The sequence below is a fragment of the Aquarana catesbeiana genome, linkage group LG01 (assembly GCF_042186555.1).
Source record: "Aquarana catesbeiana isolate 2022-GZ linkage group LG01, ASM4218655v1, whole genome shotgun sequence".
Taxonomy (NCBI): Eukaryota; Metazoa; Chordata; class Amphibia; order Anura; family Ranidae; genus Aquarana; species Aquarana catesbeiana.
In genome coordinates this window covers 506355469-506381855 of record NC_133324.1, presented here as the reverse complement: position 1 = coordinate 506381855, position 26387 = coordinate 506355469, and the positions used below count along the sequence as shown (strand labels likewise).

At 47.5% G+C, this 26387-nt stretch overlaps 1 protein-coding gene across 5 annotated transcripts in view; it reads left to right on the top strand.

Annotated features, from left to right (window-relative positions):
• The window catches only part of LOC141103573 (N-acetyllactosaminide beta-1,3-N-acetylglucosaminyltransferase 3-like), a 162114-nt gene that overhangs the window by 103268 nt on the left and 32459 nt on the right, over positions 1-26387 (top strand). Inside the window, exon 1 of one of the 5 annotated variants that reach the window (XM_073593345.1) lies at positions 22572-22698. The exons of 3 other annotated variants lie outside the window; for them this stretch is intronic. The gene's annotated coding sequence lies outside the window, so the exon portion shown is untranslated. Of the gene's footprint in view, positions 1-22571; positions 23142-26387 lie in introns of those variants that run through there. One more of the 5 variants, XM_073593337.1, reaches the window with a different exon arrangement.

Here is a 26387-nt window from a genome sequence, read left to right as displayed (position 1 = left end):
CAACAGGTGAATCCCTCCACTACAGATCCTGAGTGTTGGAAGATGCCCGCTGGTGGACACTGGTACTACGATCCAAGAGACCGACAACGCCACCAATGGGAGAACCCTTTCCTGACAGTACCCCCTCTCAAAGGAGCAGCCTCCGGACCCTCCAACTAGTTGCAATTGTCTATAGTCCATGGCATCAAGCTGAGCAACAGATGGGGGTACGTCAGGCTGGGCAAAAGGCATTTCAGGCTGGGCATCAGGCACTTCAGACTGGGCATCGGGTACGTCAAACTGGGCAACAGGCACATTAGGGCAGACAGCGGGCACATCAGGGCAGACCGCAGGCTTCTGGGCTGGTTAACGAGTCCCGGATCAGCGAGCCGGACGCCGGGCACTGGTTCAGAAAGCCGGATGACGGACACTGGCATGACAGGCTGAGACATGGGCACCGAAACTTCAGGCTGAGACTGGGACACCTGATCTTCAGGCTGGAACATCGGATCTTCAGACTGGGACACCGGGACTTCAAGCGGGGGCACAGGCATGTCAATCTGGGCAGCAGGCACGAGCACATCAAGCTGGGCAGCAGGCACGGGCACATCAAGCTGGGAAGCAGGCACGGGCACATCAAGCTGGGAAGCAGGCACGGGGACATCAAGATGGGAAGCAGGCACGGGCACTTCAAGATGGGCAGCAGGCATGGGCACTTCAAGCTGGGCAGCAGGCATGGGCACTTCAAGCTGGGCAGCAGACAGGGACACATCAGGCTGGGCAGCAGACAGGGACACATCAGGCTGGGCAGCAGACAGGGACACATCAGGCTGGGCAGCAGACAGAGGCACGTCAGGCTGGGCAGCAGACAGAGGCACGTCAGGCTGGGCAGCAGACAGGAATACATCAGGCTAAGCAGCAGACAGGAATACATCAGGCTGGTCAGCAGCCAGGAATACATCAGGCTGGGCAGCAGGGAGGAACACATCAGGCTGGGCAGCAGGGAGGAACACATCAGGCTGGGCAGCAGGCAGGAACATGTCAGGCTGGGCAGCAGACAGAGGCAAGTCAGGCTGGGCAGCAGACAGGAATACATCAGGCTGGGCAGCAGACAGGGATACATCAGGCTGGGCAGCAGACAGGGATACATCAGGCTGGGCAGCAGACAGGGATACATCAGGCTGGGCAGCAGACAGGGATACATCAGGCTGGGCAGCAGACAGGAACACATCAGGCTGGGCAGCAGACAGGAACACGTCAGGCTGGGCAGCAGACAGAGGTATGTCATGCTGGACAGCAGACAGGAATATATCAGGCTGGGCAGCAGACAGGAATACATCAGGCTGGGCAGCAGACAGGAATACATCAGGCTGGGCAGCAGACAGGAATACATCAGGCTGGGCAGCAGGCAGGAACACGTCAGGCTGGGCAGCAGACAGAGGTATGTCAGGCTGGGCAGCAGACAGGAATACATCAGGCTGGGCAGCAGACAGGAATACATCAGGCTGGGCAGCAGACAGGAATACATCAGGCTGGGCAGCAGACAGGAATACATCAGGCTGGGCAGCAGACAGGAATACATCAGGCTGGGCAGCAGACAGGAATACATCAGGCTGGGCAGCAGACAGGGATACATCAGGCTGGGCAGAAGACAGGGATACATCAGGCTGGGCAGAAGACAGGGATACATCAGGCTGGGCAGCAGACAGGAACACATCAGGCTGGGCAGCAGACAGAGGTATGTCAGGCTGGACAGCAGACAGAGGTATGTCAGGCTGGGCAGAAGAAAGGAATACATCAGGCTGGGCAGCAGACAGGAATACATCAGGCTGGGCAGCAGACAGGAATACATCAGGCTGGGCAGCAGACAGGAATACATCAGGCTGGGCAGCAGACAGGAATACATCAGGCTGGGCAGCAGACAAGGATACATCAGGCTGGGCAGCAGACAGGGATACATCAGGCTGGGCAGCAGGCAGGAACACATCAGGCTGGGCAGCAGACAGGAACACCTCAGGCTGGGCAGCAGACAGGAATACATCAGGCTGGGTAGCAGACAGGAATACATCAGGCTGGGCAGAAGACAGGGATACATCAGGCTGGGCAGCAGACAGGAATACATCAGGCTGGGCAGCAGGCAGGAACACATCAGGCTGGGCAGCAGACAGGAACACGTCAGGCTGGGCAGCAGACAGAGGTATGTCAGGCTGGGAGCAGACAGGAATACATCAGGCTGGGCAGCAGACAGGAATACATCAGGCTGGGCAGCAGACAGGGATACATCAGGCTGGGCAGCAGACAGGGATACATCAGGCTGGGCAGCAGACAGGGATACATCAGGCTGGGCAGCAGGCAGGAACACATCAGGCTGGGCAGCAGGCAGGAACACATCAGGCTGGGCAGCAGACAGAGGTATGTCATGCTGGGCAGCAGACAGGGATACATCAGGCTGGGCAGCAGGCAGGAACACATAAGGCTGGGCAGCAGACAGAGGTATGTCAGGCTGGGCAGCAGACAGGAATACATCAGGCTGGGCAGCAGACAGGAATACATCAGGCTGGGCAGCAGGGAGGAACACATCAGGCTGGGCAGCAGACAGGGATACATCAGGCTGGGCAGCAGGCAGGAACACATCAGGCTGGGCAGCAGACAGGAACACGTCAGGCTGGGCAGCAGACAGAGGTATGTCAGGCTGAGCAGCAGACAGGAATACATCAGGCTGGGCAGCAGACAGGAATACATCAGGCTGGATAGCAGACAGGAATACATCAGGCTGGGCAGCAGACAGGGATACATCACGCTGGGCAGCAGATAGGGATACATCAGGCTGGGCAGCAGACAGGGATACGTCAGGCTGGGCAGCAGACAGAGGCACGTCAGGCTGGGCAGCAGACAGAGGCACGTCAGGCTGGACAACAGACAGAGGCACGTCAGGCTGGGCAGCAGACAGAGGCTCATCAGGCTGGGCAGCAGACAGAGGCTCATCAGGCTGGGCAGCAGACAGAGGCTCATCAGGCTAGGCAGCAGACAGAGGCTCATCAGGCTAGGCAGCAGACAGAGGCTCATCAGGCTGGGCAGCAGACAGGAATACATTAGGCTGGGCAACAGACAGGAACACATCAGGCTGGACAGCAAACAGGGGCTCATCAGGCTGGACAGCAGACAGGGGCTTATAAAGCTGGGCAGCAGACAGGGATACAACAGGCTGAACAGCAGACACTGGCACAACAGGTTGAACAGTAGGCACGTCAGACTGGGCGGCAGGTGTTGAAACATCGGACTAGAACATGGACACAGGAACATCAGACTGGGGCACAGGAACTTCAGGCGGAGACACTGGCTGGATAGCAGGCAGAGGTTTGGCAGAATCAGGTGGGTTATCAGGTTCAGCTGGCATGCCAGCAGACTGGAGCAGATTGATTGGTGTGGAAGCAAGTTGGGTTACTGGCAGGATCGTGTGACTGGGGAAGAACGTTGGATTCTTCTTTGGCTTAACTGCTGGAGATCTGTAGGTGGCTGTAGGACTGTAGGTAGGGGGTGAGGCATACTGAAACGAAGGGCTGAGACATGGCAAGTAAGGGGGAACAGCGGCCAGAGGAAGTTTTTGTGGGGAAGTTGTGGGTAGTACAGTAGTGTATTTAGGATTTGTGCTGCCCTAGGCCTGACTAAACTCACGCACCCCTAATTTAAATATGACCCACCCCTTCCTGTCAAGGCCACACCCCTTGCTGTTTAAGACCCGCCCTGAAATTTTCAAGTAGGGACACTAGTTCTGAGGGCCTGGGGGGGTGGACAATGGATTCCCTTAATTTGCATAGATTTCCTCTCACTTCCTGTTTGGCTATGGGGCAGGAAGTGAAGGGAAATCTCTGCAATGGGACAGGGATGGTAAAAAATAAACTGACAGGGGTTATAACCCTCCTTTACCGTATCCAAAATGAAAAAAAAAAGTGTTGCCTATAGTTCTACTTTAAGCACAAATTTCTGATAATTTTATGGAGAGGACTAAGAAGATATAACCATGCCAATGGTGCAGCAAAAAACATATAGCACAGTGAGGAAGGTTTGTGGTCCAGGATGAGAGAACTGTCAAAATTAGAAGCGGCCCCCCCACAGTTGCGGAATGCCGGCCGCCCATATACCGGAAGCAGTGAGGCCGCTTTATGGGGTTGCTAGACTAATTTGCCTCTCAGCCCAGTCAACCCATAAGACTGGTGCTACACTAACAGTGTAGCGCAAGCTGTCGGAGACTCTTTCCGTGCTGCCCCCCTACAAAGTGCTGCCCTAGGCCTGGGCCTTGTTGGCCTAGGCCAGGATACAGCGTTGGGGTAGTAGAGAAGAGGCAGGAGGGTTAAAGGCAGGATAGGTGCAGGAAGTAGAAACAGGGTATTGGTACTTGGTGGGGAGCAGGGTATATTGGACTGTAGCTGAGGTTGCCATGGGTGATGGAAGAAAGGACGTTTGAGCAGGCAGGTGTTTAGTAGCAGGTCTGGGTTGTGGAGAGCTGACAGAAGCTGGGCATAACACGTCTTACCATGCCTGAAGTACAGGTAGAACAAAAGTGGGCTCACATACCCACTGTCTGACTAGGGACTGCACTTCATCTATACAATCCTTCAACAACTGTTTGGGACAAACCGAATAGAGCTCCAAAAAGAGGACGCCACCTGATTAATGCTGAAGGGGGGGGAGAAGTCATCATGGCCCTTTGGAATACAGGGCAGAGCCAGCTCTGTACATATCTTTATCAAAGGCCGAACATCCTCAAACAGTATACTGCCCTGATCAACCACAGATTGAGCTAAATGAATAATCTCCAGCAGCTGATCCCTGGTCCACTGTTTTAGTGTCTGGCAGAGATATTCACTATTCTCTGATGCCAGCAAAGCATAATAAATAATTACATCCGAATTCATCTCCGCAGCGTAAACAGAACCAAGATGGTCCCTCTATGCAGCCACTTCTGGTCAGAGATGGCCTTGGTTTACTGTCATGAACCAAGTATGACCAGACTGTGTGGACTGCAAAGAGAGAACCAAAACGTATGTAAAGTGTAAATAAATGTTTATTAAGAAGAGTGATATATAAGTACACAACACCTCCAATACCAAACAATAAACCCACAGTGACATACAAATAATATATATAGTAGCTGGGGAATACCGTAATCAAGAACGTAAGCCAGGCTAGGATCATACACAGGGAGTCAGCAGATGGGGAAAGGTGAATGGGAATCAGGGCCCAAGGCAAGGATGAAAGGGAACTGGAACACAGGAGGGACAGGATCAGGACAGGTTCAGGAGGGGGATCAGATACAGGTTCAGGTTCAGGTTTAGGTTCAGGTTCAGGTCACAGGCTAGCAGGTCAGGGCGCAAGGACGAAACCAAGGCAAATATGTGAGTGCTTGCCGGGTATTTATATGTATGCCTGTGATTAGGTTCAAATGACACCTGAAAGCAGGAGGTGCTGTCTGCTCCCGCTGGCGGACATCGTTACTACAGCCCAAGGTTCCAACAGTGCCACCAACAGGTGAATCTCTCCACTACAGATCCTGATTGTTGGAAGACACCAGCTGGTGGACACTGGTACTGTGATCCAAGAGACCGACATTTAGGTAGTGTAGGGTATTTAGGTTTTGTGCTGCCCTAGGCCTGACTAAACTCGTGCACCCTCTCATTTAAATATGACCCACCCCTTCCTGTCAAGGCCACACCCCTTGCTGTTTAAGACCTGCCCTGAAATTTTCTAGTGGGGGCACTAGTTCTGAGGGCCTAGGGGAGGCAATGAATTCCCTTAATTTGCATAGATTTCCTCACACTTCCTGTTTGGCTATCGGGCAGGAAGTGAAGGGAAATCTCTGCAATGGGACAGGGATGATAAAAATAAACTGACAGGGACTATAACCCTCCCTTATTCTACCCAAAATTTTTCAAAAAAGTGTTGCCTATAGTTCTATTATAAGCACAAATTTCTGATAATTTGATGGAGAGGACTAAGAAGATATAACCATGCCAATGGTGCAGCAGAAAACATAGCACAGTGAGGAAGGTTTGTGGTCCAGGATGATAGAACAGTCAAAATTCGAAGCTGCGCCCCCCCCCCCCCACAGTTGCGGAATGCCAGCCGCCCACATGCCGGAAGCAGTGCGGCCGTTTTATGGGGACGCCAGACTAATTTGCCTCTCAGCCCAGTCCGCCCCATAAGACTGGCCCTACACTAACAGCGTAAGGCGACGGGGACTCTTTACGTGCTTCCCCCCTGCAAAGTGCTGCCCTAGGCCTGGGCCTTGTCGCCCTAGGCCAGGATACAGCATTGCATTCAAGTATCAAAAATAGTTATATACATTTTAAAAGTAAGTAAGCGAGAATACTATCACCTAACTATCTATCTATTATATACAGTCATAACAAATATAGAGAGGGATTGTGTTGTTATTCGGCTAGATCCCTGTCTCTCCTTAGCCAAGGACGGCGCACCGACACAGCAACACCTGAAAGAGAGAAATCAAATAATGCAAAGGCATCCTACCCTATAAGAACATTATACATTACACAGTGATTTGAACTGATCCTCAGCCGAGGGCAGCATTAAAATGTTGTCTTCATTATTTACATCTTGAAAGCAGGCCCCATTCTCATTGAGAATGCCACCCCCTTTCCAAATCAGCAAAGAACTGTAAACTTCAACAATGCTTTAATCAGTAACAGTCCTGACGTATTTGAAGAAATACGCATGACTAGTGTAGTCCAGATGGACCCATCTTATCCCATACTGTTAGCCACCCATACTCCACCCTCTTACCAGCTTAAATAATGAGACCACACCTTTCTTCTGGAGTATTAATGGCCACAACAGCCTTTTATTAAACAACTGTATAAATACCTCCAATCAACTTAAATATATAAATAACATATAACTTCAGAATAAAACAACATGTTTTAAACCCAATCTGTTGGTCAATGACGGAGCTACCCCTTTTCACCACATATCCAAACAGTACACTGCAGGAATATATTTCCAAACTGATAAGGCCTCCAGCTGTGCCGCTCGGAGACAACCCCCTCCTGCAGTGCAACAATACCGGTATTCCTTTCCGGAATACACAGGAGGGGCCATACTATTGATGACCCCCCACCCCTTTTACCACATTTATTTACCGCTACCGTCACCGACCAACAGCAACAAACCAGCCACCCCCAGCTGTCATGACGACCAACTTCTTCCGATCCTGAAAAATAAACACACACATTAAACCGTACTAACAACACTTTACACAGGGAGGGAGGGTGGGAAATTCTGCCTCCTCGTGTCTCCTTCCAAGCACACTGCTCCGTTCTTGCTCTGCCCCCCCTTTATATGGCCACTCCTTCCTACTTTCCTGATCTCTCCTCCCACCTCTCCATGAAACTTTTAACCCCATGTGTCACTAGACACACTGTCATGCCCGGCCCTCCACTATTCCACTTCCTTTCATTATTCCGGGCCTCACTTGACTAGTGTAGTCCAGATGGACCCATCTTATCCCATACTGTTAGCCACCCATACTCCACCCTCTTACCAGCTTAAATAATGAGACCACACCTTTCTTCTGGAGTATTAATGGCCACAACAGCCTTTTATTAAACAACTGTATAAATACCTCCAATCCACTTAAATATATAAATAACATATAACTTCAGAATAAAACAACATGTTTTAAACCCAATCTGTTGGTCAATGACGGAGCTACCCCTTTTCACCACATATCCAAACAGTACACTGCAGGAACATATTTCCAAACTGATAAGGCCTCCAGCTGTGCCGCTCAGAGACAACCCCCTCCTGCAGTGCAACAATACCGGTATTCCTTTCCGGAATACACAGGAGGGGCCATACTATTGATGACCCCCCACCCCTTTTACCACATTTATTTACCGCTACCGTCACCGACCAACAGCAACAAACCAGCCACAGCCCGAAAGGATGAATCCTTATCCTTAAGGGCCCCTCCAAACCCTCAAAGCCCGTTGTATGCCTTCCTGCAACCCCAAAGTCCATAAATCCATTCCCACATCCGTGAGATGAACACCATCCTTACGCAAATATAGGCCTACATTTATCTCCAACTCCCTGTGGCGGATAACCATGCCCCCTTGCTGAACCAAAAACTTCCCCACCACCCTATTGACTCGTATACGAGCCTTGTTGATTCGCACCACCGACCTTGCATTGCGCCACGAAGTTCGTGCCACAATATCGGACCATAGCAACAATGTGTTCAGAAACAGAATGTAAGTGCAACAGATCAGCTTTTACATTTGCTATCAGTTCCCTGACCGTACGCACCCCCAAATCGTTACCTCCAGCGTGTATGACCAATATATCCGGAGGCCTATCTAGCCATGCATATCGTTCCACCTCTGAAAGCACTCTACCCCACATCATTCCTGGTCTCCCCAACCACCTGATAAAAGCCTCCCTCCGTGATATGCCTAACTGACGCCCTCCGGCCTCGCATCACCTCTCCTTGCCCCCCAACACACGTAGGAGTGTCCCAGTATCCAGACGAGGCGTGAAGACACTCCATCTGAAACGAAAAGACAACAAGGTGGGTGATGTCACTAAAACAACGCAAACCAAAAAACCCCCACTACATGCGTGAAAACAACCAAAATTAGTGACTATATATATATATATATATATATATATATATATATATATATATATATATATATATATTTTTTTTTTTTTTTTTTATTCCAGTACTAATTGCGGGCGAATGTATGTACGGAATCTCTCTGATTCCCATCTACCAATCTTCCTTACAGCTGCCTCATCCAACCCGCATCTGGCAGCTTCTGTAGCCGCCCCAATGCGAAAGGAGTGTGAGGCGTATGCCTTCCCGTCTAAACCAATCCCCGATAAGCATTTCCGAAACACAGCCACAAATTGAAACCTTGATAGGTACAACCCATCCTCATGACATAAAAATGGCCCTTCACCTACCGGTCTCATCTTCCCAAAATCACCCACCGTCCTCACCGGACACACTGGTGATCCCGGCAAGGCATGCAGCCATACATCTATACCTTTTCCCAACTGATCTGTTTTCGACCTCCGTAGCCGTAAACACACCTTATCCGTGTAATACCGCACATCCTGTACTAAAATACCCCCCGCGTCCTTCCTGGACGGGCTAACTAACTCCCCCAACCGAAAAGCTCCAAAAAACGCCAGCGAAAAAGCCGCTGTAAACAGTAAACGCTCATAACTTGAGTTGCACACCGACCCCAGTTGGTCACAAATTGCTGCAAGGTTTGCAAAAGTGACCGGCCGACGGTTATCCTTTTTCTTGCTTCCCTTCCTGTACCCTTTTAATGCCTGCCTCACCCAAAAATCCTTCGTCCAATCCTCTTTTCCTTGTAACTTAAACAGGAATGACAATGCAGCCAACTTTTTACCAATAGACGATACCGCCACCCTGTCTTCCATATTTCTGGACACAAAATACAGGACCATTAATCTCACCTCCCTGCCGTCCTCACCCGCTCCAGCTTCCCGGACCAGTCCCAACCATTCTTTCCATACCTTCCCATATACCACCCATGTGGACTCACTCACAGACCGTTGTATCCGTCCTGCGACGACTCCAAGGCCAGCTCCCAAATCCAACCCGGGCAAGGAATTCCTTCCTTCTCTGCAGCCGGAGCCAATTCCCTGAACTTGTCCCACTGAAAGCGAGACAGCGAATCAGCCAATGTGTTGTCAATCCCCGGTATATGTACAGCGTAAATGAAGATATTCAACTGCAAACACAGTAATACCAACTGTCGCAGTAACCTTATGACAGGTTGGGAAGACGCTGACATGCGATTGACTACCTGCACCACCCCCATATTGTCGCAGTTCAATCTCAACTTTAAATTCCGGCAAGACCTTCCCCACAATTCCATAGCCAGCACTACTGGAAACAATTCCAGTAGTACCAGGTTACGCAGAAAGCCAGCTTCCACCCAAGATTTTGGCCATGGTTCCGCGCTCCATTGCCCCTGAAAAAACGCCCCATAACCAGTAGATCCCGCCGCGTCTGTAACCAACTCCACATCAAAATTACTTACCGGACCCGACATCCACACCGACTTCCCGTTGTATTCCATCAGAAATTTATACCATACCTTTAGGTCCTCCCGATGTTCTTTTGTAAGCCTAATGTAGTGGGCCGGTGCTTTAACCCCCGCTGTAGCCGCCGACAGCTGTCGGCAAAAAACCCTACCCATTGGTATGATCCTGCAGGCAAAGTTCAACTTACCAAGCAAGGATTGGAGTTCCCGCAATTGTATTTTCTTCCTCCCGTGTATCCTCCGAATTTCCGTCTGCAAATCCACTAACTTGTCTTGCGGCAACCTACATTCCATTGCCCGTGAATCAATAACAATGTCCAAAAAACTAAGTTCTGTAGTGGGACCCTCCGTTTTTTCAGCTGCCAGGGACACACCAAACCGTTCTGCAATGTGCTGCAACGTTGACAATAAAATCGCACACACACTTGAAGAAGGGGGGCCTATGCACAGGAAATCATCCAGATAGTGTATCATAGATTCGAGCCCCGACACCTCCCTAACAACCCATTCCAGAAAGGAACTGAAAACTTCAAACATAGCGCACGAAATGGAGCAACCCATGGGCAAACATTTGTCCACATAAAATTGTTCTTGCCAGTGGCACCCCAACAGCCAAAAGCTCTCCGGGTGCACCGGCAGTAGCCTAAATGCCGCCTCTATATCAGCTTTTGCCATTAGCGCCCCCTCTCCGTATCGCCTGACCCATCGCACCGCCGCATCAAACGAAGTGTATGACACGGTGCATGCTTCAGGGTCAATGAAATCATTAACCGATCCCCCTTTCGGGAATGATAAGTGGTGGATTAACCGAAATTTATTCGGCTCTTTCTTTGGCACTACGCCCAGTGGCGACACCACTAGGTCTTTTAATGGTTTTGACCCGAATGGGCCACCCATCCGTCCCAAAGCCACTTCCTTTGCCAATTTTTCCCCCACCACCCCTGGATGTTCCATTGCAGATTTTAAATTCCGCGCTACTGGAGGAACTATCTCCAATGAACACGGTATTTTGAACCCCTCCCTGAACCCCTCGGTTATCAGTAACGCCGCTTTCCTGTCCGGATACTTACTTAGGAAAGGCTGCATCCTTTCCACCTTCACCGGCGTCATCCCTTTTGTAAGTAGGCTCCCCGGCACGCTTTCCTTTTTTGAAACACCGAGAGAGGGTGTGTGCTCCCCCACACCCTGAACATTCGTGCTTGAATTTGCACGATCCCCCGAATTTACAGGATCCCTCATTAAACTGCCAGCATACCCCCCATTTTTTGCCGGCCGGTAGTCCTGAGGAGTGGGTACCCCCGGCCCCCCCCTGAAATAACTGAGGCGGGGCCCTAGCTGACGACATCAGTCTCATCCATAGGCTAATATCCTTATGGTCCCAACGCAGATCCGGACGGACCGCTCTGCGTTGACGAAACTGTTCGTCATAGCGTAGCCAAGCAGTTCCCCCATAAACCCTGTGTGCCTCCCCTATAGCATCCATGTAACAAAACAACCCTGAACAGTGTTCCGGGTTCTTTTCGCCAATGACGCTGGCCATGATAGCGAACGCCTGTAACCAATTTACAAATGTCCGCGGTATCAATCTATATCTCCTCTTCTCTTCATCCTCCTTCTTGGAATCGTCGGGCCTAACCCTATCCAAGTTGAACTTTTCCAAAGGCAATAAGGAGAAGATCTCCACATACTCACCTTTGTAAATTTTTTCCCGCACCTCCTGTTTTAAATGGGCTCCCAGTGGGCCTTCAAAACACACATATATCTCACATCTTGCAGCGTCAGCCAGCCTAACCACATCAGACCTGCCCTTCCCTTCTGCGGCCTTCTCACCTGACGCCTCCTTCGCCGGCATCGGCTCCATCGTCTTGTCAGTCGATACTACTGTAGCCAGAGAAACCTCAGGCCCCCCCCCCTGAGTCCCCCCCCCCGCCATCTCTTTCCACCCTCTGGGCGTCCCCTTGCGTATCCGCCCGCTGAGCCTGCCCTTGTGCACTACCAAAACGACCCACCAACACCCGCAGCCCTTCCAATAGCTCCTGGAGCTGCCCCCCGGACCCTGAACTGGCAGATGCGGTACCCACCAGTTGTTGGTCCGGAGCCTGTCCTGATGACTGCGGCAAAGGTGACACCATCCCTCCTGCACCCGGCGCCACTGCCCCCAACAAACCCTGTAACGCATTAGTAAATGATAAATTGTCACTTGACTTACCGGGCTGACCAGGAGTCCTCCCGACAGCCGCTGTGCCGCTCTCCTTCGCAGGCGCCTGCTGCCTTGGCTCCTCCTCCTCTTCCGACATTCCATCCTCCGACTGTTCCACATGCGCCGAGACTGATGACACAGGCAGCCCCCCAGGTGAATTCCCCCTGGAGGCCGTAACACCACTCTGTCTTGTAACCTGTACATTGGTGCGCGCAGATGACGATCCCTGCTGCCCTGACGTCCCTGCAACCGGGCCAGCCTGCGTCCTGCTCCGTCCACCATCTTGTGCATCCCCCCTCCTGCCAGGTGAGCTCGGCCCACCCACAGCGTCGTCCGATTTGCTTCTCCATGCCTCCCTTGCTCCAGCCTCAGATCTCCCCCTTCTGTCCACCCTCCCCCGCTCGTTGAGAGCTACGAGGGGGCAAGTCTTGTCTCCATATCCTGGCCCAGCATTCCGGGAAGCGGCGCCATTGCGGCCCGTGGCCCCGCCCACTGAGCCCTGACCACGGCGTGTAACCCGCCCGGGCCCCGCTACCGTCGCCTTGTGACTCCTCTTCGCCGGCGGCACTGATCGCTCCCCCCTAGGGCTCCTCTCCACCCGGCCTTGCCTGTCTTCGGGTCCCGGCGAGTAACGCGCCGGAGGCCTCGATCTCCGCGCACGCGCCGACGGCCCATCCTCCCTCACAGTCGCGCTGGTCTCCCTGCCTAGTAGCTCCGTGACCTGGCTGTGGAGCCAGTCTGGTCCTCTCACCTCTGCAGCCTGCCTCAAGCACTCCAGGATCGCCTCCACTCCCGCCATTGTTGCTGAGGAGCAGTGAAATTCTGCCTCCTCGTGTCTCCTTCCAAGCACACTGCTCCGTTCTTGCTCCGCCCCCCCCTTTATATGGCCACTCCTTCCTACTTTCCTGATCTCTCCTCCCACCTCTCCATGAAACTTTTAACCCCATGTGTCACTAGACACACTGTCATGCCCGGCCCTCCACTATTCCACTTCCTTTCATTATTCCGGGCCTCACTATCATTTCCCTATCACAGCCTATTCTAGCTACATGCTCAGCGTCCATGACAGATTACCGTCCATTAACTTTACTTCAAATGGACTACATTTTCCAGCATTTCCTTTTCTTCTTCCAAAGGCAACTTCGAGCAAAAGGGCATGGCTGCATCTCAGGAAACAAGCAGCCAAGTTATCGTGCAAAGGGCCATACTTCGGGACACAGGTCCCCTTGCAAAGACATCTCCAGTCTGTCCACATGACAGCTGAAGTCAAAGATATTCTCTTCATCATTTGCAAACAGTCTGCTGAAAGTCACAGATCACTCTTCAGTGGGTGGGTGTGGGTGACTGACATGCGGGAATGAAATTGTGTGAGTACAGCTGAACAGTGTGAACCAGGGCTCAAACTGGGCGTTTGTCTTTGTAATTTACCTGCTGCAATCCCAGTGACAGCACTTCTTATCAAACTCCCTTAAGTTTGCCTTCAAATATCGTTATATGTAGAAATACAGATTTGCATATCTGCAAATAAACAAAAATAAAAAATTCTAATCGTGGTTGCGATCAAAAGAGTGTGGTTTCACCTTCTGACCCGGAAAGGAGTCATTATAATCACCCGGAATGATGCATTAAGGTGAAAAAACACGAGGGTTTACAACCCCTTTAAAGCGGAGTTCCACCCTAAAGTGGAACTTCCGTTCATCGGATTCCTCCCCCCCTCCGGTGCCACAATTGGCACCTTTCAGGGGGGAGGGGGGTGTAGATACCTTTCTAATACAGGTATCTGCAGCCACTTCCCGGCTTAGATAGCCGCAGAATATCCGCAGATACCCGCCCCCCCATTGTGTTCTGGGAAACACACAGTTCCAAGAACACAACGGGACCAGTGCAGAGGCGCAGCGCAACTCACGCATGCGCAGTAGGGAACTGGGCAGTGAAGCCACAATGCTTCACTTCCTGATTCCCTGACCGAGGATGGCGGCGGGGGCAGCCGAGAGCCGAGCGATTGATCGGCTTCAGCTGCCGACATCGCTGGACCCTGGGAAAGATAAGTGTCCATTTATTAAAAGTCAGCAGCTGCAGTATTTGTAGCTGCTGGCTTTTAATATTTTTTTTTTTAAGGTGGAGCTCCTATTTAAATACCTCATCACTATGCTGCAACTGCAATGCACACAGTTGCAGGGTGGTTGCAGTGCAGCCCCATTCACCTAGGGGTATACTTCAAGGATGCCCTGAATGGAAAAATAGTGAGAAACACTGGCATAGAGGATTCGATCTCTCCATTTTCCTCCTGCAGCCACTGAATGCCTGTGGGAGGGAGAGGAGGAGAAGCTGGGGGAGAAATTGAGAAATCGGTTCCTTTATATGCAGCCACCCACTTGCGACCGGGCCCTGTTGTTCCGCCACCGGGCTCGGAGGAAAGGGCCCCATCCGGGGGTCAGGGGGGCCCTTCATGGTTTCTTGCATCGGGGCCCTGAAGGTTCTAGTTATGCCACTGGTACATGTGCTTACTCAGTGTGGGGGTGGATGTGGTAGTTAGATTTGGTGTGGGTAGGGTTCATTGATTTGTTTGGCATCACCACACATTTTCTTCTGACCCATGTGCACACATCACTTCCTGCATTTGTTCTGCTGATGTAAATCAGTAAGGACTATGCAAATATAAACGAGAGCTCCTTTTATTAAAATAAATAAATATATATATATATATATATATATATATATATATATATATATATATATATATATATATATATATATTATATGCATGGCTTATTTCACAGTTGGGTTCACAGTTGGGTGTCTTTTCATGCAAATTTGGACCTCCGAGTTGTATGACAAGTTGTAACTCAATGATTCTCAATGCTAACTATTCATATCTGTGCTTCTTCAAGTTGCTACAACTTCAAAGTACTCTCTGTACTACTTTGGTGTGACTTGTATGCGACTTGAGGTACATAGGTTGCTATATTACACAGGCATTCCCAGAAGTTGGGGCCAAGTTGCAGCGGCAAAGTGACAGCAAAATAGTGTGACTTTCAGGTCGCAGCAGTGTGAATGAGATTCATGGATAACACCTTTGAATTTGGTCCTATTGTCATTTGTGAATCCTGAAAGTGGGGCAAAGTCGTCCCTGCACTACCTTGGTTTGACTTTGATGTGATATAAGGTCCATACACCACAAGATTACAAAGGCATTGCTTCAAGTCACGGCAAAGCTGTGCAATTTTAAGGTCGCACAAGTGCAAATAGGGCAAAAGGTCAAAGGTGTTATCAATTAGTCAAAGGTGTTATCAATTAGCCTCATTAGGTTAATTTCACACTTTGGTGACTTTTCATGCAGCTTTGGACCTCAGAGTCGCATTAAAGGTTGCCCCATATGATTTCCATTCATAATATAAACAAAAAAGTCAGTGCTACTACCCATACATCACATAGAAAGCAGAGATCCCAGGTGCTCGATCCACAGTGGCTGGCTGAGTAGGTAAATGAGGAAAAGATGATCTGCACTCCGGTGATTGCTCTTAAGAAGTATAATATTTATTGACAAGCCACAGTGACCAAACGCAAATAAGAACAGTTGACGCGTTTCAGCCTATAAGGCCTTAGTCATAACCACATTACAAACATGAAACTTTGAAAATAAATAGTAGCTCCAAGGATCACTGGCTCCACCCATTAATTGTCTTAATTGACTACAGGCAATTATCCAAAAAGGGGAATCAGCTATACTGCATATTGAGTGATCCATATGTATGCCACTATTTGTCACACACCTTAGAGTGATAATAAGTGCATGTGTGCACACACTCATGCATGCACACATGCACATATACATGATTAAAACACACCATGAAATACAAAAAACATTAGATACAAAAAATAAAATAAAAATAATAATTCAGGTATGTGAAAAAGACACCAGAGGAGGAAAAGAGAGAAAGAGAGAGGAGGCTCTGGGGAAAGGCATGTTTAATGTAAGTGCAAATCCAGATCCCACCTCAGGTTTAACCCCTGAGGCGATCTAGTTTTTTTTTTTTTTCAAATTTTTTTTTTTTATTTTAGAAAATTATTCCCATTATACATATCATTCATGCATTTTGTTCAATCAAACATTACACATAGAATATACATGCCTATTCCTGCACTCATGCACTATTCTATGTCGTTCTTGTGTATTTACTTCTATATCATATCACTCTATCTTCTTTTCCCTTTTCCCTCCCTTTCCCCCTTCCCTCTAATCTCATGGCTACATCCATCACCTGTGTCTCCTAATATTTATTCACCACATTCGTTTTTCCCTTTCTTCCCCCACCGATGCTTTTTCCTATCTAAATATTCAACCTTTACTCCTTCAGGCCTTTCTTTTCCTCTCCTCTCTGCCCTTCCCTCTCCTATACCTCCCCCATGGCTCTACATCTGAAGTCTTTCCACTACCAGTTGATGTGGTGCTAAATCCACATCCCCCAACCATGATTGCCATATAGAGTCAAATTTACCCTTTTCTCTCCTACGACTATACGTCAATCGCTCTCTAGGAAGCAGAGAATTTACATAAGAGATCCACTGCTTCCCTGTGGGTACCGCTGGTGCCATCCAGTATTTTGCAATAAGTTTTCTGGCTAGGTACATCAATCTAGTTAACATGTAGTACATTCCTCTTAAGAACATTTCTGCATTTATGGCTCCAAGCAGGTACACTACTGGGTTTAGGGGGATAGGAACTTGCGCTAGTCTAGTAATACACTGGGAAACTTCTTCCCAGTACCTATGTAGTTTAGGACACCTCCAAATTAGGTGTATAAAGTCCCCCTTATATATTCTACATTTAGGTCACAGAGGGGAGTCTCTTCCTCCCCATTTATATAGCTGCTCTGGTGTTCTATAAGCCCTATGCAAAATAAATAATTGTGACAATCTATGGGATGCGGATACCGATACCGCTGGAATAGATTCAAGTGCCATTTCCCATTGGTTTTCATCTATCCCCCCTATATCTTCCACCCATTTGTTTCGACACTTTAACGAGGCATGGTCCTGAACTGAGGACAGCAATTCCCTATAAATTTTTGATGTTAATCCTTTCCTGGTGTCTGCTACAAGAACTTCTCTCAACAAAGATGATGTTGATACTGTCAGAGGGTGCGTTGTTTGTTGTGCCTGCAACGCATGACGGAGTTGGAGATATTGATAGAAGCTCCTGGGGTTTAACTGAAATTCCCTACATAGTTGTTCATATGTCTTTAGCACCTCCCCCTCATAAAGTTGTGCAAAGAACCAGATCCCCCTTTCTTTCCAGGGGGTAAAACCTTGCAATTCTTGTACCTCTGGGTATCTTTTATTGTGCCATATCGGAGTAAATGGGAGTACACCCGTTATTTTCAGCGCTTTCTGGATCTCCCCCCATACCCTTTTGAGAAGGATGCTCGTAGGTTCTGAACCATTCATGCTTGGCAAATCCATCTCCATATGGGAGGCTGCCTTTAATGCGGGGTCTGATATGGTCACCAAATTACATATAGGGTCCTCATTTCCTTCCCGCCCCCACCCTGCCATCTGCTGTAGCTGTGAGGCCAAAAAATACATTTTGGAATGGGGTACTGCCAGTCCTCCTCTATCTTTTCCATATTGCAATGTGGCTAAACTGATCCTAGCTACCTTTTTTTTCCATATTAGTTCTCTCATCAATGTGTCAATTTGCTTGAACCATTTGTTTGAAATCCACATTGGTGAGTTATGGAAGATATAGAGTTGCTGCGGAGCCCATACCATTTTTATTAAATTTGCCCGTCCTATTACTGATAGTGGAAGCTTACACCAGCTGTTACATTTCACTTTCTGTCTAACCAACAGTGGACCTAGATTTAGCTGAAGATACTCAGCCGGATCTGGGGATACCATCACTCCCAAATATTTAAAGCTGTTGACTATAACTATTTGTTCCGCCCCCTCTGGTAGCTGTTCCTTCAGCTGATCTATGGGCATTAAAGTTGATTTTGACCAGTTGATGGTAAAGCCTGAAAAGCTTCCAAAATCCCCTATTATCTCCATCACTGTTCGCGATGAGGCAGCTGTATCGCCTAAATATATAAGAGCATCATCTGCATATAAAGATATCTTTTCTTCCCTCTGGCCCCTGCGGAACCCTACCACCTCTGGTGAATTGCGGATCAATATGGCCAGAGGCTCTACCGCCAGGGCGAACAGTAATGGTGACAATGGGCATCCCTGTCGGGTGCCTCTATATAACTCAAGTGGAGAGGAGAGGTTATTGTTAATACGCAGTCTGGCTCTAGGCTTAGAATAAAGCACCTTTACCCACGCTATAAATCTATTCCCCACTCCAAATCTCTCCAGTATTTCCAAGAGGTAGGGCCACTCCACACTGTCAAGCGCCTTTGCAGCATCCAGTGACAGAATGGCCCTACCCCCCGGATTATCCACCGGCACCTGTAGATTCATATATAATCTCCTTATGTTATCGGCCGTGGAACGAGTGGGTATAAAGCCAGACTGATCACAATGAACCAGTTTACCGATTACTTGGGATAGCCTTTAGCCAGGACTCTAGCAAAAAGCTTGACGTCCGCGTTTAGTAAAGATATTGAGCGATAGGAGTCCAATAGAAGCTTATCTTTTCCTGGTTTTGGGAGTACTGTTATTATCTCTTGCATGCTATCTGGTAAGCTGCCCACTTCCTCTACCTCCGTTAAAGCCAGTGGAGATAAAAGGTCCTCACTATAGTGGGAATATACCTCCACCAGTATCCCATCTAGGCCTGGAGATTTATGGTGTGGTGCCCCCTCTAATGCCTCTGTCAGTTCTGCCAGTGTAATTGTGAAATTCAACATTTCCTGTCCGCCTCAGATAACCGTGGAAACGGGCAGGCTTGTAAAAACCGCGCCAAATCAGATGGAGTATAGCTAGTTTTAGAGGAGTATAAATCTTTATAGAACCGCTGAAAGTTATTTAAAATATCCGAACTAAGGGTCTGCTTCTCCCCAGATTCTGCCCTCACAGCTGAGATGTTAGTGGATTCCCTCTGCTCTCTAGCTATGAGAGCAAGAAGACGGCCAGTGTTTTCCCCCTCCTCAAAATAGCTCTGTTGCTGAAAATATCTCCTCTTTACGCTGCGGACAGTAAAATCGAATTATACATTGCTTGTGCCTCCCTCCAGGAGTCATGGTTAGATTGAGATGGATCAGCTATTAGGGCTTGTTCTCTTTCTTTCACTTCATCCCGTACCCTACTCTCCCATTCCCTGGACCGAGTTTTGATTCCTGCAATCTCTCTAATAAGGCATCCCCTTAAGAATGCCTTAAGTGTATCCCATACTACCGCTGCACTGGCAGATCCCCTATTAAAATGCAAAAATTCCCGCAATGCCCCCCTCGTTCTGTCCGTAGACGGTAGCAAGGTTAACCAAAAGGGGTTCACTTTCCACAATGGGCGATTCGATGTTGCAGTAACATCCAGCCATATCCAAAATGGAGAGTGATCGGATAACAGGCGTGGCTCATAGGCCGAGTCCACCACCCGCTGCATAAGTGCCTCATTCCCTAAACCTAAGTCAATACAGGAGAGTCGTGTATGTCATGTGTTGCAGAGTAGCATGAATAACATCTGTCCTTTTCGTGCCTCTCTCGCCAGACATCATGAAGTCCCAGTTCCAAAAGTAATGAGGCGAAAGCTGTCTTACCAGCTGTCTGTCTCACCACTCTGGGTGTCAAGGACATTCTATCCTGGGAATTATCCAGGGTATTATTATAATCTCCCAGTGCTAATACCGGAACGTTCGGATATAGGGCCGTAATTTGCGCTAAACTTCTAAGTGGGGTTATTGAAAACGGTGGAGGGATATAGATTGAGGCGATAATACATACTAGTCCATTAAGTTTGCAAAACAGGAAAATACATTTTCCCTCCATGTCCACCCTCTGTTGAATACACTCAAAGGAGACGTCAGTGGAAACCATTACACTAACTCCCCTCGAATATGAAGTGTGCATTGAATGAAACTGTATTGGATATTTCCGTGAGTACAGAAGGTGGACAGAGTCAGGGCACATATGCGTTTCTTGCAGGCAGATTATCTGGGGTTTCATTTTATCAAAATATTTAAACATTGCATTTCTTTTGTCCTTATCCCCCAATCCCCTCACGTTCCATGTCATTAATGCTATACCCCTTCTCTTCACATTAACCATTGAGAGGAACAAACCAGGAACTGTGCTAAATAAAACCAAAAATAAGAATAAAAAGAGTAGGTCAAGACACATTTGCCCTTCCGGGTGTCACCTGTCCCCAAAGACCTGCCAGCATAGGGTACATATCTATATAAATTCCCCATTTTTTCCCCCTCTATCAGCGGTGGAGCATAGAAAACATATATAACAAAACTTGTGTTTGTGATATCTTCCACTGTTTGTTTGTGATGTACCTCCCCCTCCCTCCCTTTCCCAACCTCCCCCTTCTCCCCCACCCTCTTAGCCCAGCTGGGCCTACCCAAGGGGCTTTATCTCTGACCTCCACACTACAATCATTCCCTATATTCTCCCCTTTCCCATACATCTCTTTCCCCCCTTACTCCAAGGGTCCCAAACAACCCACCCCCCCCTCCGACAAACCTTTTAGTGCTATTCCTGTGCATTAATCCTTGTGTCTACTATTTTAAATAGATATATCAAACCAGCCCCACTTTAATCTAATTAGTGTATGCTTTTCTTTCTTCATTTCTCTTCCCCCTTTCTCTCCTTAGTGCTTCAATTAGTGTTTTAATTATTGTTTTCCCCTCTCTTCCTCTCCCTCCCCTCTACACTAGTGCTTTAGAAATTAAATTTATATAAAACAAACAGCAAGCTCTGTATGGGGAAACAGAGAAACAGACAAAACGAGCAAAGTAAAACAAAAAAAAAACAAAAAAAAAATTAATTAGTCTCTAGTCTCTTGTCCCGCAGTATTCCGTGGTGTTTTCCTATTGTCCTCCAGCCACCTTTCAACGCTCAATGGGGAATCAAAGAAATGTATACTGTTCGTTGTAGATACCCTCATGCGGGCGGGGTACAACAATGCATACTCCATCTTATTTTGCTGTAGCATACGTTTAATCGGCTTAAAGGCCGCTCGCCGCTTTTGAAGATATGCGGAAAAGTCCTGATAAAATAAAATTTTTGTCCCTCTACAGAGTATTTCTCTCCTTTCTCTAGCCTTCCGGAGCAGTGTCACAACCAAAAAAAAAAAAAAAAATTCTCTTTTTCTCTTTTTTTTTTCCCCCGGTCTGTTGGTACAAAAAAGGGGACAGGGTACAAAGAGAGAGCAAATCCTTCACCTGTCGTCCAATGCTGCAACACCAGTTTGCAGAAGTTAATCCTCCAAATCTCAGTTTCTCTATAATGTTTATATTGCAATGGACTATCCCATCAAGCAGCTCCCTGCCAACCACTCACCCTGCTTCTTAGGGCTGTTTCATTGCTTGGTGAGAAAATGAAAAAAATAAATGCATCTCCTTTAGTGCATCAACATTACGACACAACCAGCGTTTTCATAGTAGCCTTACGCTAGCAATTTGCAGAGTTAACCAAAAAAAAAACAGAGTAAGAGAAGGGGAACGGCTTTCACCTATGTACTGCATTCATAAGTTCATCATAGGTTCATCCTCAATACTGTTTTTTGTTTAGGGTAAATGGCAAATGTAGCTCACACAGCATGCCAGTAGTTCCACACAGCCAGCATATAAGTATAGAGTACAATTCAAATTGCATCTAATATAGATAAGGTGATTTTCAAAGGCACAATTCTGCTGATTCTACTGCTATTAGGATTGTCCCATAAACCAGCTCCCTTTCAGTCTCCCACACTGATTTGGGAGCTGTCTTTGTGTTTTAAGCTCAGGATTAGGGATGAGCTCCGGCGTGTTCGCATGGCGCACGTGCCGAGCCCGCCAGGAAGTCGGCACGGTGCAGCGCTAATCACAAGCAGTGAGACATTTCCCGATGTGCGGCTGCAGAGATCGGGAAATGTCTCCCTGCCTGTGATTAGCGCTGCGCCGTGCCGACTTCCTGGCGGGCTCGGCACGTGCGCCATGCGAACACGCCGGAGCTCATCCTTACTCAGGATCCTTAATATTAGCAGTTTCTTCTTTAGTATATCAATATTTCAGTGTAGCCAACTTTTACCTAGTAAGCTCAGTTCAGGCTAGCAGTTTGAAGGTAAAGTCAGATATGGCAGGGAGAGAGAAAAGGAAGGGCTTTCACCTGCATCCAGCGTCCACACGTTCATCCTCAGAGTCAAGGTTCACAGCTTTACACACGCCGCCACTGCTACTGCTGGAGCTGGTTTCTTCATTAGCGGTTGAAAAGCAAGGGAGGGCCTCTCACAGTGCCACTGTGAACCCGTCCACAAAGCATGAACTAACGTCAGGTTTGTCCAGAAAAACGGCTCACATGAAAGCTATTCAGCTCAGCCCAGCTGCTCTCATCCATCGCCGGCTGGCCTGCATGCTCTCAATCAGCATCCCAGCTGTTCAGAGCAGAGAGAGAGGGAGCCACACACACATCCTCTCACTTCCACATCCGGTCACAGCCTGGCGATCCAGTTTTTAATCTAAAAATCCACCATGCTTCTCTCCCCAGTAGCCTTCTCTCCCTGTCACCTCCTCTGGGTGAGTGAGACACCCGTTCTATTCCTCTAAAGCGGAAAGAGGAGAGATCGCCCTGGTGACATTCCCTAAAGTGACGTGTTGCATTCGAAATATTTCTAGCATTTGGGTTAATTGTGTCACAGTAATGTTCCCCTATACGGGCTCTCAAAGGATGTGTGGTACAGCCTACATATTGGAGGCTGCATGAAATACAGGTGATCAGGTAAATTACATAGTTTGTGCCACAGTTGATGTATTGCTGTATAGTAAACTTTTCACCTGTAGCTGCGGCAACAAGTGTTTTACCCAGATCACACAAGTTACAGTACCTACAGGTTTTTATATTACAAGGGTAACTGCTAGGATAGGAGAGCCAGGTGGGTTGGCATTGTTTGGATGAAAATAGACTAGGTGATGGTGCAGTCCCCAGTGTGGGCGCACGTCGGCTAGAAAAAAGGCAACCTGCTTGCAGAATTTCAATGAAATCTTTATCCGTATGTAATATTGGCAGATTCTTTTTTATTATTCTGACTATTTGATTATATTCTTGGGAAAATGTGGTTACAAATGTGATAGGTTTACCAGTTTTTCTATTCCTAGAGTTGTAAGATTGATGAAGTTTGTCATTATTTTTATTTTTATGCTCTCTCTCAGTTTTAGGCTTATCTGACAGTAATTCCTCTCTGTCCATCATCAAAACCCTTTCTAGTCCTTGGTGTATAACAGATTCGTTATAACCTCGGTCCAATAAGCGCTGATGGATGACCTTACATTCTAGTTCAAAGGTTGAGTTTGTTGAACAGTTACGTTTAGCTTGAATAAACTCCCCATAAGGGATGGCATTGATGGTGTGGGATGGATGACAACTGGTTGCAAAAAGCGTAGTGTTACCAGAGCAAGGTTTCCTATAGGTGCATGTTGAAACATCACCTGTGGTTGGATCACCCTTTAGGGTGATGTCTAAAAAGTTGATACTGGAAACATCATGCTCAATTGAAAAATGTAGATTTAACTGATTATCATTCAGAAATTTCAAAAATTCATGCAATCCCATAATGTCACCATCCCACACCATCACGAGGTCATCAATGAAACGACCATACCAAACAATCTGCTTAGCAAAAGGGTTGCTGGGAGAGAACAAAACTTGTTCCTCCCACCAACCCATATAGAGGTTCGCCATGGACGGTGAGAATCTAGCACCCATCGATGCCCTGCAGCGCTGGACATAATATGCGCCATCAAATAAAAAAAATAATTATGCTTTAATAAAAGCTTAACACTCAACAGAATAAACTCCTGTAGCTCCTGAGAGTAGGAGCTGTAGCGTTGAAGATGATATTGGATGGCCTGCAATCCAGCGCTGTGTGGGATCGACGAATAGAGTGCCCTCACATCTAGTGTGGCCCAAACATAGGTGGATATCCATTTAACAGATGTGATATGGGATAGGACTGTGCTCGTATCTCTGATGTAGCCGGGCAATCTGTATACCAAGGGCTGTAGGTGCCGGTCTACCCATTCTCCCAAACGCTCAAATAAAGAGCCAATTCCAGCCACAATTGGTCGTCCCTGGATGGGACGACCAAGTTCATGAATCTTAGGGAGATGATGGAATACCGGTACCACAGGTTTATCCACATAGAGATACTCAGCAGTTTTGGATGACAGAACTCTCATACTAAAGCCCAACTGTAAATGTTTCAAAAGAGTTGATTGAAAAACAGTAGTGGGGTTGTTAGACAGGGGTAGATATGTGTCACTGTCACTGAGCTGTCTAATGGCTTCAGATCTATATTGTTCCCTAGTCATCACCACCACTGCTCCTCCCTTATCTGCTTCCTTTATCACTAACCCTGTATTGTCTTTTAATTGCTGTAGAGCCTCTTTCTCTTGCTTTGAGATATTAGTCTTTCTAGATGTTGAGCTATGTTGTTTCAGTTGTATCAATTCCCCCTCTATTACAGCCTGAAAAGTGTCTATAGTAGAGTTTCTTGCATTTACAGGGTAAAAAAACTTATCCCCATATTGTGATGTACTGCATGAAGCTCCATAGGAGCCCATATGCGATTCTGAATACAGCTGTTCTAAAGTTAATGATGCAGATAAATCCTGAAACATAAAAGAAACATGCGGGCAAACATCTTGTTCTGCAATTGATTGGTTTTGGTCAGATTTACTCACCATCTCTGATGTCAGTGGGTCATCCACCTGTTCGTCAATTCCCTGTTGAAAATGTTTCCGCAGTAAGAGGTTCCTGACAAACCTGTTGATGTCCAAAATGGTATTAAAAATATCAAAGTGATAGGTGGGTTAAAAAGATAGACCCCGTGACAAAAGAGATAATTCAGAATCAGTCAAAACCTCATCCGTTAAATTAACTACTGAGGTAATGGTTGATAATTCACTATTTATTTCTTTTTTCTCTGTGGATATCTCCGTCTTTTCCCCCCTCGCCTTTGCCTTTTCTTGCAGTGTCCTGTGTTCTGGCTGTTTGTTTTTTCTTCGGCTGCTGGTAGTATGTTGCAGACATGGCGTTTTTTGACCCCTCGGGGTTAACACTTGCACCGGAAAAAACCTTGTTTGAAGAGATTTGGGGAGTAGATGTTCTTAGAGCTGCAGTAGTGTCAGCCCCCTCAGCTGTATCTGAGACTTCAGATAACGAATCCGATGCCTCCGGTGAGCTGAAGCCCACTTTTTTAATTATACTAGCAGATCTGTGTTTTCTCCTGAGAATAGAGCTGAAGCTTCTACTCCTCCTCCCCCACTCATAAACTGTATTGCTCTGGTAATCATCCACATCACAGAGTGGAGCCAGGGATCCTTGGAGCTACTATTTATTTTCAAAGTTTCATGTCTGTAATGTGGTTATGACTAAGGCCTTATAGGCTGAAACGCGTCAACTGTTCTTATTTGCATTTGGTCACTGTGGCTTGTCAATAAATATTATACTTCTTAAGAGCAATCACCGGAGGGCAGATCATCTTTTCCTGATTTCCATTCATATCTATGCAACTTCACCCGTGTTTACATAGCTCTGAATTGACATGTCAAATTGCAGGCCAAATTGGCTACTATTGACGCCAATGGAACTGTCTGAATTGGTGTGATGCCACAACGATTTCCAAAAGTAGTTTCTGCACTACTTTGGGTGACTTCAGGGGGCGATTTCTTACCTCCCAACTTTTTGAGATGGGTATAAGGGACACCTATTAGCAAAAGTATGTAGGCATAGGACCCCCTAAAACACCTCCTTAAAGGAGACTTATTCCAAAAAAAATACTAGTTAAACCCCCAAGTGTTCTTTTTTTTTACCAATAATATTCCTTTAGATTGGCTTTGGAAATTTACAAACAAAGCAATTAGATGAAAGGTTTAGCGCTGGGAAACTCTTTTTGAAAGATAAAAAGTGCATTTTATATACAACTATACAGATTAGAACAAAATGAGAAGGAAAAAGGGACCGAGG